The 11,583-nt window shown below is 49.3% G+C and overlaps 1 protein-coding gene across 3 annotated transcripts in view; it reads left to right on the top strand.

Moving 5' to 3' along the window:
• The first annotated feature begins 634 nt into the window (after positions 1 to 634).
• Positions 635 to 11,583, top strand: part of LYST (lysosomal trafficking regulator) — a 96,807-nt gene continuing 85,858 nt past the window's right edge. For 2 of the 3 annotated variants that reach the window (XM_055713514.1, XM_055713515.1), the window contains exon 1: positions 10,279 to 10,399. The gene's annotated coding sequence lies outside the window, so the exon portion shown is untranslated. Of the gene's footprint in view, positions 964 to 10,278; positions 10,400 to 11,583 lie in introns of those variants that run through there. The other variant, XM_005436539.4, reaches the window with a different exon arrangement.

The following is an 11,583-nucleotide window of genomic DNA, read 5'->3' as shown; positions in this document are numbered from 1 at the left end:
GGCTCCGGGTCTCCCCCCTCCCATTTAACTGAAACCAGCACACCGGCGTTAGCCGTGAGAGAGCTGGTGCCTATGCAGGTGGGATCAAGTAATTTGGTGGTTTAGAACAAACATAATTCCTTTATTGTGACTGGAATAAGGGGATTCTGGCCTTGCTGTCCTGGCAGATGAAAATTTAGGAGACATCTAAAGCTGCAGGCTCAGATGTATGTGCAGATTTTGATCTGCATGGTTTGATCACCTTTTTCTTTTTTTTGATGTTGTGCTTAGAGAAACATCAATTGGAGACCAGAAACTTTTCTTTGATAATCAGCTCAGATTTGCTCATTGAAGGTTTTTTTGGCAGAACAGGACAGAGTTTTGAGTTCACGGTCCTCTCAGTTCATGAATGTGGCCTTAAGACTGAACTGTTCCCTTTTTCTGTGCCTATACACAATACTCAAGCAAACACAATGGAATGGCATATTGGAAAGCTTTTAGCCTCTTGCACCACTTAGCACAATCTTTTTAGCTGCCTGCATTGTTTACTCACCCTCCTGCACCATTGACAGAAAAAGCCTGCAGGAATCCTTTTTGCCTTTCTTTCTTTCTTTCCCTTCTTTTCTTTTTTTTCTTTTTTCCTTTTTTTTTTTTTCCCCTCCAGCAGCACTGCAGACACAGCAGCGCAACCAACTCAAAGCAAAACAAACCAAAGCAACCTCCAAATTCCAAATCTCTGCAGGACAGGCTGCTTGTGTGAAGCTGAAAAGGAGCCAGAGCATATCAGCAAAGAAGCTGTGATTTCATCCAGCAGCCTGACAGAAACTCCGAGGCTTCACTGCAGCAGTTTGTGCAGACGCAGCATCATCCCTCTGACTGGGTGCGTGTCAAATGCTAGCAGAGGAGTCCCCAGAAGGAGGATGCCCATGTAATTCTGTGTCACTGTCCCCTTGCTTTTTAGTTGCAACTCTCTGAGGAAACCAGGTATGCTCTACAGGTTTTTAAACAGTTTTTATTCTTTAGGATGATGCTGAATTTCCAAGGGAAGGGTAAGCTGCATGGGGTAATGGGGAAGGTTGATGAGAGAAAGAAAGGTCCCCAAGGAGGGTTATTCCCCTCGACGTGGAGCGATGGCAGTCAGGTTTCTTGAGGGAGGAGGTGCAGGAAAATCAGCCCGAGCAGAGGTGGCTGGGGGACTTGCCTGGGGTGCAGGTTGGCAGGGATTCTGGCGAGGCTGGCATGAGGGCTCAGGGGTGAGTAGCAGCTGTCACACGTGCTTTGGTGCTTGTCTGGGGACTGATCGGAACTGGGGGCTGATATTTGTGATTTGGATTCTGTGAGTCAGGTCAGCAGACAGGGAAGAGCCATGGGCCAGGTGGGGAAGAAGGTTTGGGATGGTGTGGGCTGGGCTGGGGAAACACTGAAGATTATAGCAAACCCGTTTGCAGCAGTGTGACTCTGGGGTGACTGCTGAAAGCAGGAGAGTAACGCTGACAAAACTGTGCACAGGATTTGGCCTTATAATGCAAAAATGAGAAGATTTGGCAGAGGGCCTGGAGGGGTGCTGGGAGCCAGTCTCTGGATATATAAATGCTTGTGTTTCTAAAAAAGTCTGTGCTGGTTGCTAGATAGATGTCTGAAGCCCTAGGAGCATGCATCACCTTTCAGAGGAAACAAAGAGGCTGTTGCATTTCAGACAGTCTCCTCACTGAATTATTTAATGCAACTAAATAACTACAGAGCTCCACCGAGTTACATAAAACTCCGAAATTGCCTCATTCCCTTGCCTTGAATCAATGCTCTTTTTCTCTTTCTGAATGCTGCATTATAGCATCAAATGGTGGCTTGGAGCAATGCTCAAGATACTTGGAGAAAGAACAGAAAACATAGTAAGATGAGCATGGAGGGGAACTGACATAACGCTGTCAGAAAGGTTCAGACCGCTGCTGGTCGTGGGGAAATGACAGCATCTGAAATAGAGCATGCTTTGTGCCCTCTTGTTTCTTCCAAGCTAGTGCCCGTCCAAAAATGCTAATCTGGAGGCAGCACCACCTAAAGAAAAGCAGAAAAGCACAAAGGCTGAGTGTTGTTACAGTGACTACTTCATGTGCTGGGTTTATTCCAAAGCAGGCGATGCAAACCCTGTGCACCATCCACACCACACCGGCTCCCTTCTACCCTTTTGCTTGCTCAGCATCATCATTCTCCCTGTCAGAACCCCCGGCTGTGCCAGAGCCGAAGCTGGTGTACGTACCAAGAGGGAACCAAATGCCTCTAAATGTCCATTCTCTGGAGTTGCTGGGCTGGGGGGAGCAGTTTGTCCCCATTAGAGCATCCCTAAGAAAATGTCCCATTTGCAAAGCCGACAAAAGCTCCCATGAACACCGGGACAGGTGGGGGACAGGCACTGAACCGGCCTCTCACCTTCCCTGACACCACGCCAGTACCTCCTGCACAGGGGGACAGGCAGCCACGAGCCCCCCAGCACCAGGACAGCATTGGAGAGCAGCTCCGTGACTGCTCTGTGCTTGCTTCACCCGCAGCTAAGGAGCACCCCGAATGCTCCTTAGCATTGCATGCATGGAGGTGGGTTACTGCTTCTGAAGGTGGAGACATCCAACGCTCTAATCAGAAAAAAAGTGTCTGCAAACAGTGAACATTTACCTTTGCTGAATTACCTTTCCTTTTCCAGCAAAGATAATTCACTAAGAAATTCATGGCTAGACTGGAAACAACAAATTAGATTGCTAATCAGAAATCACAGGGAGAAATGCAGTATGAGTCTCATGCAGGAGCAGAAATGTTTTGGACAGGTTGGTTTGTTTATTGTTAAGTAGAGTTAATATATTTGCAAAAATCATGGTCAGTTTGCCAGAAAATTATTATCTCATAATTTAGTCATAGTGTTGTGATTAACAACTTTGTGTTGTTGATCTGGCTTATGTATTTTCCTTTAAAAAAAACCAACAAAAACTAATCAATACAGAGTGACATCCTTTTTTTTGTGAAAGACAGAGTTTTTCTACTGAATCTTTCTAATGCTACATTGACTGTAATGAAATTCATGAAGTTTAGAAAGGCCCAGCTTTAAGAAAAAAAACAAAACAAAAAGAAAGACAGATTATCAAAATTATCACAAGAAATGCTTTACGTTTATATTTTGATATCTGACCTGAAGTGACCATAAAGAGTTGCAGAAATATTGAACAAATTGGTAGAGACTATAATACGTAACATAATTATCAGGTGCATGAACATATGTGATATAATGCGGAAAAATCAGTGTAGCTTTTGTAGAAAAAAATATCTCACAGCTCTACTGGAGAATTTTGGGAGGAGGGAGGAGAGTGGAGTCACCAATGAAGACTCAGAAATCTGCCCTTGGGCTTGTGTTGTTAGACATAGAAGTTACGTGGAAAATGAAGCATAGTTTGAGGTGAAAGAGTTTCCTGGTGGTGAGTAACTCTAGGTAGCAAAAATGAAAGTCAGCTGAGAAAAGGATTTCAAGCTATGAGTTATTGGGTTAAAATGGCAGAAAAAAAAAATCAGTGGTGATAACAGCAAAGGGAGGCACCCCAATCAAAACAACCCTAACTCAGCCTGCAGAGAGAGGAGTGCTGAAGAGATGAGCCTTATTGCTTGGGTGGAAGAGAGTCCTGAGTTACGACACACAGTTTTATGAATTGTCAGCCCAGCGCTCAGTGGTGGAGGAGGAAAGGGTCTACAACATTAGGATTTTTAAAGGAAAGAACAGAGAGGAAAACATAAGCATAGTATGCAGAAAATGTATGGTGGACTCACATCTTGAATATTGTCTGCAGCTCCAGTTCTGTCACGCTAAAAAGAACAAGAAAAGGTTCAAAGAAGGGCAAGAAAGCTGAAGCAAATACTACACAGCGAGTGATTAAATAGTTTGGGACGCCAGCACGAAACAAAAGGAGCAGAGGGGAGATTTGACAATAAGTCTTAAAACCATGAGCAGCACAGAGACAGGGACTAGAGAGTGATTATTTCCTCTTTCGCAAAGCAGAAGAACTAGAGGAAGTCAAGAGAAAAGGGCAGGTAAAAAGTCCAAAACAAATAATAAGAAGTGCTTTTTAGCCAGCCGTGTAACTGAGCTTTGGAACGCTGCAGAGCTTGCTTGGTGCCCAAGCGTTACATGGGCTCACACAGCTACGGGACAAATCAATGGAAGAAAAATTAATCAAGGTCCATAAACCATGAGGACGCCATGTCTGTCCCAGCACATTATTGAGCCGCAGGCCGCTGCGAGCTGGACCGGGTACCACGTCCCCATACGCTTGTCCTGTCGGTGTAGCTTTCTGCAGGCAGCTGTGACTGATGCTGGGCTGAGCGGCTCTTCAGTCTGACCCAGTCTGGCCATTTTTAAGACACAATTGGAATTCATCAGAGAACTAAAACAGTGAAAAAAAGCCATGGAGGTATCTGCATTGAAACAAAACCAAGAAGTACACACACACACCCCCCTACACCCCCCCCCCATCAAACCGAACAGCCATGAAGAATGGTTAGCTGTCATAAGAATAATGAGCAGTATCAGACTGTTTCAACTGTGTCCAGGCAAAATGAGTCATTTCTTTTTTCTTCTGAAAGGAAAAAGGAGAGAGATGCCAGGAGTGGGAAGAAGAGGGTGAAAGAATTCAGCATGAGAGCTTGCCTAAGCTTTACCCAGAGAAATATCAACTCTCATTGCCTCTGCTATACAGGCAACGGTGTTTGGATCTGCGCTTCCCAGATCTACCACTCTGATTATATGCTCCTTTGAAAGACAGATTGTTATCCTGACAAATTCTAGGGGATTACCTTTATTATGATATGAACAGATCAGCAAGTCCTGACAAAAATGTACCTATGGCAACAAGGTCATTTTCAGGGGCCTCCTCATGCTTTTGTGAATTACCTAACTTTGGTTTTGCTTTCTCTTTAGAAAATATCCACCCATCCTAAATGTTGCAGTCCAGTATTAATTCAATGTTTTAAGAAGACCAAGGCAAAAATTCAGAAATGGTGTATAAGTGGTGAAAATGAAAATCTACTAGGACTTTTCCTATGAAACGGTACTAACAGGAGATTTTTAAAATAATACTACTTCTTTCTATGAGTTAGCTAATTTTGTAGTGTTTCTTGGGAAAAAATAAATATAAGGTATTTGTTACTGTGAACTGCAGCTATGCATTTTGCAGTGGATTAGGAAGATAATCAGCTAGTCCAGTATTTTCGCATGGGCTGCGGATCCAGCTAAAAATAATGGTGGACCACATAAGGGCACATGAAAACTGCAGCCTGACATGCATTTTATGGAGATTTCACCTCAGTTTCACCTTTTGAACTCAGTTCAAGAACACATCCTCTGCCTGATCGTTTATTGTCAAACAGGGACAAGCCTTTAGACGCTGGTACAGGCACATGATGGCGTGTAACTGGAAGAGGCTATGGTCTGGTCTAGTTCATACATTGGAGAGCCGTGAGAAGGTGCAAATTAAAGTTCAGAGTCCTGTATATAGCTTTTCATACCATTTGCATTTCTCATTAGGCTTTTCCTTTCTTTGTAGAGGGAATTATTCTAGCTTCCATCATTTCTATGGAAATTTATTTCAATCAAGTTTTATTACATCATCCAAACTCACTGCAGTAAAGGCAATTTATTTCTCCCTCAGCGCACATTGCAGCTAGTGATTTTACCTCAACTGTTTTTGAGTAAACTTTAAACTGGATTAGTTCCTTCTAAATGGGAAAACCAAGGCTGGTCTTGTCTGATTCAAACTCACTGATTCAAATCTGACAATGAAAGTATTTTTTTAATTCTTTCATGTAGATTAGACATTGGACAAATTCCAGGGTCATACAGTGTTACAGCCAAGCTATGTGGCTACCTGCTCTTCCATTCTGGAAATGCGAACTAGAACCACCAGTAAACACATCCTTATGACCAGGAATTACCGCAATGAAAACTCAAGCATTACTGGGAATCAAGTTGTGCTTGCAGGAGGCAAGCCTAAACAAGGGTTACAAACAGCTAGGGAAGGCTTCCGTCAACTCCTGTGCTGTAAGCTCCTTTTGGAATGGCTCCATTTAATTCCACCTTTGATTTCTACCCCCTGAACGACACTTTCCTTTTCTCTCTGGTCTTTCTATACCACTGCAGTCAACAAGTCAAACATGAAGAATGCAGATATGAAATGTGACCAGCCTGGATTTGTTTGTCCTTGAATTTATCCAACAGCTATCTCCTCCAACATTGATCTGGAAGTGCATCTACTCACACTGTTTCTCCTCATGATATAGGCAGACCCACATCTAAACTAGTACATTTTCTTAATAAATCCCTCAGACCATTTGCTGATTCCCTAAGTGCAAAACTATTTCACTATTTCATTCACCCTTTCAGATTTTTTTACAGTAGCACAGGAAAAAAACGGAGTAATATATTTCCTTGGGAAAACAGACCATTATTCATTCCCTGCTGAAAGACTGTTCATCTCAGCTGACAAAAGATGCCCTTTCCACAAACCTCTCTGATTTAAGATTGTGGATTCAAGATAGCTCACATGCTATATGTATTACTCCACGGGTTTTATTATTGACTTTATTATACCATTAAAACATAGGTAAATTTTCCTAGACAGGTAAATACTCATTGGAAAGGAGCAAGGGAGAATCAGACTGTAGAAACGGCCCAAAAAATCTCCGCCTCACATTATCTTTGTGGTGCTCACAGCTGAAACTTTGAGAATGAGAGTAGATGCAGCCTTATGAAAAAGGTGCCGTGGGCACTTAAGAAGTTCTGGGAATGGACAGTGGCTCACTGACCCCTAAAATTTTGGAACCATTGACCTAAACCCACTGTCCGTGAGCATTAGCACCACATATTGAAGAAGTTAAATACCAGTGTGACTGTGCAGGTCTCAGGGCTGTGGGCTTATTCTATTGTCCAGGAGAACAGTAGGGAAATAGCACTCATATCTTTGTTTCTCACTTGTTTTCCATCTTACTACCTTCTGCATGTATCCAGGAGAATTATAGAACCAATTCAGGAACAATTCTGCCAAAAAAATTTATAGATTTCAAGTGAGATTCAGATACTGTTTGTAGAATAAAGGGAGTTATCAGTGAAAAACTGGAAAACTGAAACCCTCAGATTAAAACTGAACAACAGGCATGCTGTCACATCTGTAGCAGGAGCTTTAATTGCTATAATTAAAGAAAATCCACATAAACTGAAAGATAGGTTGCACTTTGAAGCATTCAAGTGAGAAGAACATTACTGGTCTGATATAATCTTTAATTGCACCTACTTATCTTTCTCAGCAATTTTTTTAGTCCAAACAGTTTATAAAGTTATTTTAGCATACACTGACAACTGCTTCAGTGCATTTCAATTTAAGCTATGGCTAGCTTCCCTTCCAAAGATTTTAATAGATAACTTGCAAAAATTCACTCAGATGTTTGCATGTGGTGGCCAATTCTCACCTGAAAACACTTAATTTCAGTAAAATTTATGCTATCAATCTGAAATGCTCCTGTTCTTTGCACTTTAAAAGCTAATATTCCAAGGGTGAGTTGATGTACTGTTGGCCATTGACTTCATTTTTATTGCTGCTGTTTCAGTTATGCCATGCAACCGCACAAGGCGATGTATGGTCTGCTTGAGAAAACCATAGACAATGCGTAAATGTCAAGCACCGCGTTGGCTCTGCCCGCGTCTTCTGCTGAGGAAAACTGGGCTGAGGTACCAGCAAAAAGCCTTGGAGTTACTGGCAGGCAGGAGTTTCATGGGAGAGGCCAGTAGAAACCTTTGTCCTCCTGCCACTGTCAGCCCCAAGGAGGGACACACATCCCTGTAGTAACCCTTATGCAGCTGGAAGATCTAGAGGAAAGACAAAACAGAGCTGTCTCTTCTTTTTGAAAAATAGGAAGCCTTGGTTTGGAGGGAGAAGAGACTTCTTTTCTTGGCTGCTGAGAACAAGGTGGCTTCATGTGAGCCTTGGTGTTTGCTTCAGGGCAAGGACTCCCCGAGCCCAGGGTTGGGAATTTGGGCTCACTTTCCTCCCCAGTAGCTGAAGTGCCAGCTGGGATAGGCTAGATCAAATCCTACCATGTTCTCCAGGAGTTTAAAATAAACTGGCTTTAAAGTAGGATTTAGTCTGCCTGAATTAGCAGCTAAGTGGCATCTAAACTCCAGGGTGTTGAGTGAACCCATTTTCCCAAAGTCCTTAAGTTCTCTGTGGCCACTGAAGAGAGCTGACTGCCCTTGAAGGGTGCCACTTGCCTCTCTGGGCTGAGAACCGGCCATCCGGAGGGTGGGCATCTAACTGGGGACATGGGGCGCCACTGGGGCTGTGCCATGTACCCTCGCTCGGCAGCAGAGCAGCGCGTCGGGCTCCTTGCCCTTCCTGCTTTTAGTGTAATACTGGTGTCATCACCTAGGACTCTTTTTTTTCCAGGGATTTATGACATTTTCAAGTGCAGAAGTATTGTCCAGGTGCCTAGCATCCAGAGAAAGGTGCTGTCTCGGGGCCTGCGCGGCTGGCCCTTGCAGAGGGGAGTTGCTCGCTTGGCTTGGATCAGAGGTGCATTTAGCCCCGTACCCGGTGGGGACCAGCATGAGTAACAGGTGCCGGGTAAAAAAAATAAGAAACGTGGCCGTAAACAGGGAAAGAATCGGAGAAACAGGGTATACAGGCGGATTGAAGTTCCTATTTGCCAAAGACTTAACCGCTGTTACCTCATGTGTATCTAAACTTAATTTGGCAGGTGGGTCCTGGGATCCCACTATCCAAAGCATTCCCAAGATCTGGCTCTGTCCATCCGTGTAATCCTTGCAGGCAGCCTGGCTTAAGTGTTACAAACCCAAAACGCCAGGGAGGTAGGCAGCAGGCCCTGGGACGGTGACTGAAAGGCGGTCGCAGAGCTGCGGCGAGCCTTCACCAGCCAGGGCAGCGGGGCCGGGGAGGCCTGAGGCCGCCGCAGGGATGCCTGGAGGCCGGGGCACTCCTGCACCCTGTGTGCCGCCTCCTGGTTTCAAAAACTGGGGAGGTTATGCCAAACCTAGGGGCGTGTGCGTGAGGCACGCACGCATAAACATCGCCTGTGACATACTGGTGCCCCTGTCAAGAAATGAGTCGGTGCCCCGGCCGTGCCAGGGGAATTCCTGGCGAGGGCGAGAGCAGGGACATGGAGTCAGGGCACGTTACTGATTTATTCGCACACATGAAGCGGCCCTGACGGGAGCCGACCCAGCAGCATGCCGGGCAATCCGCGCTGCCAGGCATCTCAGCCAAGCGCCAGAGCCCAGCTCTGCAGCCGCAAAGCTCGCTCCAAGAATTTACTTGGAGCAAATATCGGAGCGTGAACCCTTCCCGCTGCTGGCACAGCCCTTCCCCTCCGCAGCCCTTCATCCTGAGGCATACGGCCCTGCAGCCCGGCCTGGGGAGCGGCTCGCAGCGGGCAGGGGCCTGCAGCCGCTGGCAGCGATGCCAACGTGCACGCCGGGCACACCTATGTCAGGGAGAGTGAGGGTGCTTGTAAGTGTTGACGTAAAAACCAGGGGTGGTGGGCTGAGGCGGCCCAGCCGTTAGGTGAGGGGCACCGGCCCGTTAGGTGAGGGGCACCGGCCCGGTGGGCTTCGGGGCAGGTGGATGGCCAGGGGGAGGGCAGGCAGAAGGAGGGCAGGCAGGAGGGCAGGCGGGAGGACAGGTAGGCAGGCAGGCGGGAGGAGAGCAGGCAGGCAGAGGGCAGGCGGGTGGAGGGCCGCAGGCAGGAGGGCCGGAGGCAGGCGGGCAGAGGGCGGGCAGAGGGCGGGCGGGCAGGCAGGAGCAGGCAGGCAGGCTGCCCGGCCGTGTGGCACCCGCGGGCGCACGCGCTTTCCCGCCCCGGCGCCGGGAGCGAGCGGAGCCGCCGGCCCCAGGCACCGCCGGTCCCCGCTCCCCGCGGCGCCTCCGCCGGCGCCCTCCGCCCCTCCCCGCCGTTGGGGGCGGAGCGTGGCGGCAGCGGGCGGGGCCCCGCGCGCCCGAGGGGCGGGTGACGCGCTACTGCCGGAGGCGCGCGCCCCTGCCCGGAGGGATTCCCTTCTCCCCGCCCCGCGCTGGGCCAGGCGGCGGCGCCGATTGGCTGGGGGTGCGCGCGTGACACCGCCCGCGCGTGACGCCGCCCGCTGCCCGCCCGCGCGGCCGGTGGTGGCGGAGCGGCGGGAGCGGCGGAGACAGGTGGGGCGAGGGGCGGGGCGGGGCGGGGCGGGCGCCGCGTTGCCCGGGCGACGGGGGCGGGCAGCGCGGCGGGGCGGGGCCGGGCTGGGCCGCGCCGGGCGGGACCCTCCCGCCATGGGCTGCCGGGACGCTGTCAGCGGGATAAGAGCGGAGCTGGCGGTCGGGCGCGCCGGTTCCGGCGGGGCGAGGAGTGGGTAAGGGTGGGGTGGGCGCCGCTGCGGCTGGGCTGGGGGCACGCTCGCCTGGTGCTGTGGGGCCGGGCGGGAGGCAGGCTGCGTGGTGGGCGCAGGCCCCGCCGCCGGTTTCGGCGAAGGGGCGGGCCGCGGGCGGGAGCCGCGGTGCCTGGGCCGGGGCGGCCTGTTTGTCTGTCAGCCGTCGCCTGCCGCCTCGGCGGTGTGGGGATGCCCGCTGGCGGCACCGGGAGGCGGAAGACGCGGCCGCCGGGGCCCGGCCCGGGGAGGCGGGAGGGGTGGGTGCGCGCCGAGGGCCCCCTCGCTGCCCAGGGGCCGGCTCCTGGTGTGAGCGGCGGGAGGGCCGCGGTGCTCCCGGGGGCCGGTGTGAGGCGGCGGCAGGGCCGCGGTGCCGCTCCCCAGCCTGTGCCCTGTGCGGGTGCGGCGGGGCTGTGCGGGGCCCCGCACGGCGCCGCGCTGCCGGCCAGGCGTTTGTTGAAGGCAGCAGATAACAGCTGAAGAAAAGCAAATGTAGGCTGTTCACGGAAACGCGGTGGCGTCCGTGGACGTGGAATACAACAGCTGCGGTGCTTCGGCACCTAAATAGCTTTTTTCTATTTACTTATTTATTTTTTAAAAATCTGTTAAAAGAGGTCGACAGTGGAGCAAAGAGAACTCCTCTAGGTATTCTTTGAGCATGGGGAGAATGTGTGAAGATACTCTTCCGAGGGGGGGAAAAAAAATAAAATTAAGAATTGGACATTACATGGTATCCCTGAATGAACTAAAGAGGCTGCCTTTTGCTTATCTATACAGTGAGAGAGAAGGCAGGGAAAGCAGGTGCATCCCTGGGTGTGAGAATAAAACTTCTTGTGTAAAAGAAAGCAGAGCAACTGAAGAAACTCAGAAAGCAGGTCAGATGACTGAATGTGGTGGCCTAGGAGTTTGAAAAGCATCTAATGTGGTTATAAATGGGAACTGGCAGGAGAAGAAAATCTGGATGGGAGACTTCCCCCTCCCCCCCCCCCCCCTTTCAGTTGTAGTGCCACATGAATCAGTAAGACTTCCATATAAGCATCTAGAGGAACTTGAAGTTAGTGTCACTGACGGAACTGTACTGTTGCCTGTGAGGTGGTGGGACAACCTTTGACAGAAAAACCAGCAGGGAGATCAGTTTTAGTCGTGGGTATCATAAGCTTACGCTAGGT

Source organism: Falco cherrug, chromosome 6 (genome assembly GCF_023634085.1).
Source record: "Falco cherrug isolate bFalChe1 chromosome 6, bFalChe1.pri, whole genome shotgun sequence".
Taxonomy (NCBI): Eukaryota; Metazoa; Chordata; class Aves; order Falconiformes; family Falconidae; genus Falco; species Falco cherrug.
This window is presented reverse-complemented; position numbering and strand designations above follow the sequence as displayed.